The sequence below is a fragment of the Echinops telfairi genome, unplaced genomic scaffold, assembly GCF_000313985.2.
Source record: "Echinops telfairi isolate 266 unplaced genomic scaffold, ASM31398v2 ScPeMD7_443;HRSCAF=831, whole genome shotgun sequence".
Taxonomy (NCBI): domain Eukaryota; kingdom Metazoa; phylum Chordata; class Mammalia; order Afrosoricida; family Tenrecidae; genus Echinops; species Echinops telfairi.
In genome coordinates, this window is record NW_022104341.1 from 8,644,082 (window position 1) to 8,652,727 (window position 8,646).

The 8,646-nt window shown below is 41.6% G+C and overlaps 1 protein-coding gene across 1 annotated transcript in view; it reads left to right on the forward strand.

The window, feature by feature from the left end:
• The window catches only part of VAV3 (vav guanine nucleotide exchange factor 3), a 417,371-nt gene that overhangs the window by 256,445 nt on the left and 152,280 nt on the right, over nt 1-8,646 (forward strand). The window lies entirely within an intron of this gene.

Consider the following 8,646-nt stretch of genomic DNA (forward strand, 5'->3'; position numbering starts at 1 on the left):
TCAAAGGGGAGAAATAGAAAAACAAAGATAGAAAAAAATTATTCATTCATAATTCCAGGTCTGTCCACTGGGGAGATAGTCATAAAGATCTAAGTCTTTATGTAATCAGACTGACTCCTTTTTCTCTTGACCCTCTACTTTACCAAGCATGATGTCCTTCTTCAGGGATTGGTCTCTCCTGATTGTGTGCCCTAAGTATGAAAGATGACCTATCATCCTTGCCTAGCTCTACTTCTTGCAAACAGATTTGTTTGTTGTCTTCTCCACCCATGGTACTTTCAATACTCTTTGCCAACATTGTAATTCAAATGCATCAATTCTTTTCTGGTCTTCTTTAATCGTTGTCTGTCTTTCACATGCATATGAGGTGATTGAAAAATTCCATGGCTTAGATCAGGGGCACCTTAGTCCTCAAAGTGACATCTGTGCTCTCTGACACTTTAACTTGTCCTTACGCAGTAGGTTTGCTCAGTGCAGTACAACATCTGACTTCCTGACTGCAGTTTCCATGAGTGTTGACTCTGGATGCAAGTAAAGTGAAACATTGGCAACTCTAATCTGCTCTGTTTATCACGATGTTGTTCATTGGCCCAGTTGTAAGGTGTTTTTCTCTTTCTCTCTCCCTTACATTGAGTCGTACTCCATACTGAAGGCTGTGGTTTTTGATCTTCATCAGTAAGAGCTTCAAGCTATCTTCATATTGCAGGTTGTTAGTGGACCTTCTTTAATCCTGATGCCTTGTTCTTCTACATGTAGTCTGGCTTTTTCGATTAATTTGTTCAGCCTACAGACCGAATAAGTATGATGAAAGAATTTGGCATTCTATTTCATTGTTCAAAAAAGGAACATGTTCTGTTAGCCTCTTATGAAAAGGAGACAAATGGAATCCTGCATGTGAACTGCTCCAGGTTCCACCTGAATTGTCTCATACCTTTGCTGATCATTGTAACAACCTGCCTGTAGTCATGAACATAATTGCCTCTCAGCCCTATGAATCCTTTTATCAAATCATCAAAACTGTGCATGACTGGGGGACCATGAACACATTTTTTTCTTTATTATGAGTATCGTATTTATTCCCATTTAAAAAATATGACAAAGCAAATGTTTCAAAGGAAACAATTTTTAAAAATAGACTACCTTTTTGCATTTTCTTAGTTAATTTTCAGTCTTTAATTTCTTTTAGCTTTTCCTAAATAGGCAATTATTTCCTATCCAAATTATAATTTTACATGATTTTTACAATACATATTGCTCATATTTATTTTTCTTGTGTTACATTGATGAGATCTTCCTGCACACTGTTGAATAGTATTATTGAGTGCAAGAACTATTGTTTAGCTTTAATATGATTGCATTAATGTTATATATTAAATGTGCCTTCTATTTTCCTTAGTTTGATATTTTTTAATCTTATGGTTTGAGTGTCATCAAAAGCACATTATACATTTTATTAGAAGTCTTCTTGGCATCTATTGAAATGATAAAATACTTGTTCTTCTTTATTTTATTAAGGTAGTGTTTGGCTATACTGTGAAAATCCTATTTAAAAAGAAATGGCATAGCTAAACATCTTGATAATGGTAGAACCCATTTTATTTTAAAAACTTGTTTTGGGAAAGAAGATTAACTTAAGTATTCCTGCTGCAGTTTTTTATTACCTCTAAGTAATAGAAGTGCAGAAACTGCACAGAGAACCTTATCTGACTTGTCCTGGCATCTATATTGCCAGGAGGCACAGGTCAGCATGCCTCCACCCTGTGTCCTTCTTGATTCTATTCTGACACCAAGCGTTCCTCCCACAGCACTCTACTTTTTGCTGGGTTTGATAATTCATTGCAATGGCCACACAGAGCTCACAGCCCACACTTAGAATTATGGGGATTTACTAGGGGCGTTAACAGGTTATCACAAGTCACGATCAGTAAGCAGTAAGGAGGAGTCACTGGTTCAGTCATGCCTCTATCAGCCAGCAGGCAAGTTTCTCTCAGCCACTCAACCATGTAGTTCCCTGGCCTCTGCCACTAGAGCCAGGAAGTCAGCCACTCCTCTGCTTCACAGTCTCATAGTCTTGGCTCTACCCTCTGTCCTGTTTCATAATCTCCTTGCTTCAACCTTGGGCTTTGAATGAGCTTTTGTTCTGTCCCAGGGTCTCTGTACCAATGTCTCTGGGGCCTCTGGTCTTGGCCTCCCTGGCTTCAGACAGCAATCATGAACATGCTCTGTTGTGGGTTGCTCTTCCAATCATCCTGGGATTTCACTTTCTTCCTCCGGAGACAGCTCTTTCTTACAGCCAGGGGAGTGGCAACAGAAAGTGACCAGTCCCTTCTATCAGTGTGACCTACACCCTATTGGCGTGGTCCCACCCAATCATTTGGTGGGTGTCTCAGAGACATCGATAGCAGAGCCATGTTAAGAAATTTACTCCCCCACAAGAGATGAGATGCAGCCATGTTGTCGTATTTTAGAGAATCATGGATAATAAAATAATTAAATAGAATAATAAATTGAAAATATTATTCAGCTCTCTTACGAACATTTGCACTATAATAATTTATTTCTGATACGTGCTTTCCAAACTGTACATATTCTGAATTTCAGCAATAGGTGCGCATATCTTTATCTGTATCTGTTTTGTACACAGAGAAGCCTGCTGCATTTGGGCACTGAGACTTCTGCTTCTAGCTGGCTCACTTTTCTTTCAATGGAATATGATGAAAGAAACAATTTTGCATGTTTTAATAAGTATCATAGTGCCCAACTGGTGATGTTTGAATGTTGAAAGGACATAAGGTAGCATAACATAATAGATCAATATTTATCTTCCTTCCACTGTAACGAGTCATGATGGGTATATATTATTTCATTTCTCTAGCATTTGCTTTCTAATTTCCAAAACTATTGCTAAAGTGACCGTACCTCAACCACACCCAGCCATAATACATTCATAGCTATCGTCCTTCTCACTGAAGCATATTTACATCTGGGTCTGCTGGTCCTTTGTTTTTGCTGGGCGCTCTCAAGTCCGCTCTGGCTCGGTCGTCCTGTGTGCAACACGGAGACACACTATCTGCTCCCGCACCATGCTCCCAGTCACTGCGATGTATCAGCCCATCTTTGCAGCCTCTGTGTCAGGCCATCTCCTTGGTGGTCTTCTTCTTTTTCACTGGCCTGCTTTACCAAGCATGATGCCCTTCTCCAGGACCTGATAGCATGTCCAAAGTAGGGCAGAGGAAGTCTCACCAACTTCCTTTCTAAGGGCAGTCAGGCTAGTGCATTGTCCTCGTAAAAGAAATAATACATGCTGCTTTCTCACAAAGAGGAGAGGGATGCATGAATGGCCCTTCATTATAATATGGAATTGAAATGTAGTTATCATATTTTCTCCCATGTTTCTTTCACATAGGAAATGAAACTTTTTGACTTGGTGTAAATATCTTCGTCTTTCTTCTCCCTCTTTTATCTTTCCCTCTGATAATGTGGCAAATAGCAGGCTCTGAGAACAAGCAAGGTCAGTGCTATAGGTAAAGCATAATTTTCTGATCTCCATCAACCTTAATTTTCCTGGTGAATTTTACATGGTAATAAAGAAGAGGCAAAGAGGTCAAAGAACACAAAAATGGTCCCTGCCCTCGGGTACCATACAGGCCCATGGGGAGGGGAACAGGTCAACACACACTTTTCAGACTGTGTGGTGATTTCTTGAAATCATAGCTCAAAGTTAGAGGATGCTGCAGAGGACTGTTGAAGGTGGTGTCATGGAGTCAAGGTTCTTTGTTTTTGTTTTTTTAATAAAGGCTATCACATTTAAAGTGTCACTCCCATTCCTTCTCTGGGTACTACCCCTACTCAGCCTGTTTATCACTGTTTTCCGGTGTGTCACAAAAGATGCATAAGTGAAATAGAGCTCTTCACTCTTTCAGGAGCACTTGATGATCATTTTTGAACCTAGAGTCTTGTTTTTTCCTTGAACTTACACCACATGCCTTTTGTTCTTTATTTACCAAACACCATTTATTTTTCTTATTGCATAGTATTTCCATTAATTGGGCCTTACCCTTCTTGATTTCTTTAGTCTTTATTTTTTTGTCACTTGCTAAGTGTGAGTTTTTATTTCATTAACTCAGTGGATTTTCTAAGGATAGTAACTATACCTTTTGCTATCTCTCTTGCTCCAAAAGCCTGTAGCAAAATAGTCAATATAGAGACACCAAACAGGCTGCCGTCCAGTTAATTCCACCCGCTAGCAGCCCTCCAGGACACAGTGGAACCGTCCCGCAGGACTTCCACGAGGGCTCGTTTTGGGAAAAGACTGCTGCATCTTTCTCCTGTGGAGCAACTGGTGGGTTAAACCTCCAGCCTTTGAGTTAGCAGTCGAATCCTTCACCCCTGTGCCACCAGGCTCAGGTATTTAGGAGATGGAAAATGGTATTTGTTGACTTATTTATTCTATATCTACTTAATAAGCACTCTGCAAGAGACACATAGGGATATAACATGAATTGCATAGAGCCAGCTTTCTGGTTATAATCTAATACAGTGCTGTAACGGTAATCATCATAATCCTGCCAGAGGCTGCTGTCCAGTGCATTCTGACTCACGGCAGCCCTTGTTCCAAGTAGACCTCTGCTCCATCGGGTTTCCAGTGGCTGTGATCTTTCTGAAGCGGATGGGCCGGTTTTTCTTTCCAGGAACCTCTGGGTGCATTTGAACCACTAACTGTCCAGTTAGTAATAAAGTGCTTCCCCATTTGCAACACCCAGGGACTACCGCCTTCTACCAGGGGGCGGAAAATGTACACCTGGTACCTAGATAATGACTATCTCTCTCGTAGGGACCCCCACATGATATCGAGGGGTCATAGTTTGAGCCCAGTCTTAAATTAGTCATCAGGTAAATCAGCAGAGGGGATTTAAGGTGAATATTTTAGCATGAATGGACTAGAGCATCAGCGAGCTGTGGGTGATGTGCATGTTCTGGACTGGGAGGTGGTCCCTGAAGGGAATGTGTGTGACTTGGGCCGAGGAGGAGACATGAGAGATGCGCTTGCTTAGGGCATAGACTGCTTGCTATGTACTGTTGCGCAGGGAACTGGCAGATGTCTTCAAGGAACTGAATGATATGATCAGAGTCTTATTGGTGAAGGTAATTTTGGGGGTGGTGTAGAGCAGTGGTTCTCAACTTTCCTAACGTGGCGACCCTTTAATACAGTTCCTCATGTTGGGGTGACCCCCAGCCATCACATTATTCTCGTTGCTCCTTCATCACTGTCATTTTGCTACTGTTATGAATCGTAATGTAAATATCTGATAGGCATGATGTATTTTCATTGTTATAAATTGAACATCATTAAAGCATAGTGATGAATCACAAAAACAATATGTAATTATATATTGTGAAATATTTATTTCTAATTACAAATAAATGAAAATTTGTCTTGAAGCGTGGGTAGCATGGGTCACAGTCTTAACGCCGGGCACTCCTATGTGGACGTATCTGCATGTGGGCGAACCCGCCTGGAGACAGATAAAGGAGTGGTGTCTTGGTTCCTAAGACAATCAGAAACATGTGTTTTCTGATGGTCTTAGGCGACCCCTGTGAAAGGGTCATTCGACCCTCAAAAGGGTCATGACCCCCAGGTTCAGAAATGCTAGTGTAGAGGATAAATCTTAAATAGGGTAAGAAAGTAAAAGAGAATCATGAACCATCAGGGAGATTTAAAGCAAAACAATGAGATACCACCTTACACGGACAATGATAGCCAAGTACAAAAGACAAAACAAAGCAAAATCAGAAGATAACAAATTGCTGGCAAGGTTGTGGAGATATTGGAGCCTTGTACACTGCTGGTGGGACGGTAAAATGGTACAACCACGGTGGAAAGCAGTATGGCGCTGTCTCAAACAACTCGGGATAGAAAGTCTATATGACTCAGCAATCCCTCTGCTGGGTCTATCTCCCAAAGAAATAAGAGTTTTCACATGAACAAACAGACCTATGCACACCCTGTTCTTGCAGTACTATTCACCATAACAAGAAGATGAGCAGAACCTAGGTGCTTACCAGTAAAAGAACAGGTAAAGAAACTTAGAATACTATGTATTGCTGAAAAAACAGTGACAAAATGCCTCATAGCATGGGTGGACCTGGAGAAGAACATTCATTATGCTGAGTAAAATGAGCCAACCACAGGACAAAGGTTGTATGTGTGGGGTGGGGATGGGGGGTGTTCCAGGTAAAGAAGCTGAAGCACCAGACTAGACTGTTGAAGGGTGTTCACAGGGGAGACAGTAATCCACAGAGAGAAGAGCGAGTGAAGGCCAACTATTGGGGGGCTTGATTAGTGGTTTAAGCTGTTGAAACACAGAGTCCGTTATCTGAAATGTAAACCCCTACCTACTTTACTAATTTACAATCAAAAGTTAGTATATAGAACATCGATTATAACTGAACCACGTCTCTCTGCCATGGAGTTGATTCTGATCCATAGCGACTCTGGAGAACAGAGAACAGTGCCTGTGGGTCTCCGAGGCAGTAAGGCCTTGCAGGAATAGCAAGCCTTACCTTTCGCTCCTGAAGCAGACAGTAGTTTCAAACTACTGACCCTTGGGGGTAGCAGTCCAGTGCATAACCCTCGGCATCACCAGGGCTCCTAAATGAATATTTAGAAAAGTTTTAATAACTAAAAAGAAAGGAAAGGTTTTATGTTAAGCATGAGAAGAAAGAGTAGAACCAGAATTTTTGAAGAGGTTTTTTAAAATTTAAAGGTTGAAGGAAACAGTCATGATTTCGAAGAAAGAGAAATGGGAGCAGAAGTGAGGTGAGAACATGAATATGTAGAGGATATGAGGAAGAGAGAGATGCCTCGTGGCTGCGAAGTTGCTGGCTTAGACGATTGTGTGAATGGTGAGGGATTGAGACCAGAAGTGAATTAGATACGACATGTTATGAAAGGGGTGGAGTTTCGGTTTTTTGTTTGTTGCGCTTGAGATAGCTGAGAAGCAGTTGGAAATGCATGTCTTGCAAATGGAGACCCTGCCTATGCTAGAGGGAGGCACGTGGTCCTCACATCTGAGGCAGCAGTGAACCCAGGTGAGAGGAGGAGACAAGCTGAGAAGCACAGGTGTAGGATCCTTACAGTGAAGAGTAGGCCTCTCTACATGAAGCAAGAAAACTCTGTTGTTCAGTGCGTTAAGGATTGGGGAACTAATGGGAAGGGCAGTGATACAAACCCACCAGTCTCTCCTGGGGAGAAAAATGAGGCAATCTGTTTCCAGAACGATTAACTGTCTTGGAAACCTCATGGAACATTTGTGCTCTATGGTTACTATGAGCCCTATAGGGTCCCTATAAGTCAGAATCAGTTCAATTGCAGTGGGTTTGTGTATTTGTTGTTGTTTTATGTGACACAAGAGAAATGGGACATTTTATTGATAAATCTATAAGATTCCATCCAGTTTCCCCACAGTCAGCTGTTCTTTGAATGCGGGTTACTAACATCGCATCCTTGCCATGCAAAGCTGTAGCGGAGCGAGTGAACTTTAGTCCTCCTCTCCTCTCGGAACTGACTTATAACAATGATTTAACCAGGCCTCCTAACTGGTCTCCCCATTCCCATTCTTGCTTCACTTCAAGGAATTCTCTACACGGTAGTGATAGGATGTTTTCCTCTTCCAACAAAATCTGAGGCCATTCCCAGAAATGAAATCTACCCTCTTTCCTTGGCCCTGGATGGCCTCTCCCACCTCATCTCGTTCGTCTGTCTCCCCTTTACTCATGAGATTCTGACCCAAGGATCAGAAGGATTATGTTTCAACCGCAGAGTCTGTGCAGCTGATAGTCAAGTAAATGTTTGTGAAATGAATGAAAGACTCCACCGTACAGTTTGTTGTATGACGTAAACAGGATAGCCTATGGCTTTCTTCAACAATGTATGTGATGCATTACAGGTGCGCAATGAATGCCACTTTTGCCCTTGTGTTTTTCCCAATCCATATCCTGGATGATGTTTCTCTGTCCTCTTCTGCTCTAGTCTACCTGCTAAAGTCTTCCTATCCGATCAACAAACTAGCTCAGGTTTCTACATCCTTGGTAACCCTTGGTTTGCATTTGGTAACATTTCATCTAATTCTATGAGGATTTTCATTCATCTTCTCTTTTGAGTAATTTCCAGGAGAATGGGAATCCTTTGAAGACTCTAACCCTCATCTACCAAGGAGCGCTTCACTGCTCTTAAGTCAGGACCCTGATCCCATCCTCACTGCGTGGGTTCAGCACCAGAGATTCATGAATTACAGACAACACATATTGAACACCAACTCTGATCAGGCAATGTCCTAAGGATTCTACATATATTACATCACTTTATGAGTTTAGTTTTATTAACATTCCTGTTTCATACTTTCTGACTTGACCGAGGGCACCCTTGAGAGATTTGCGAGTTAGGATTTAATTCTGGGCAGTCGAATTTCAGATCCCCGCCCTTCACGATGTTCTGGTATTCTAGAGTGCCTCCATGGCTCTTCCAGGGTCGCATAGCTAACTTTCGTTCTTTAGCATCTGATTGTAAAATTGTAAAGAATATGCAATGAGACTTTAAAGAAAAAAGTTCCAACAGTTCCTTTCCGTCACACTACTCTGCCACTC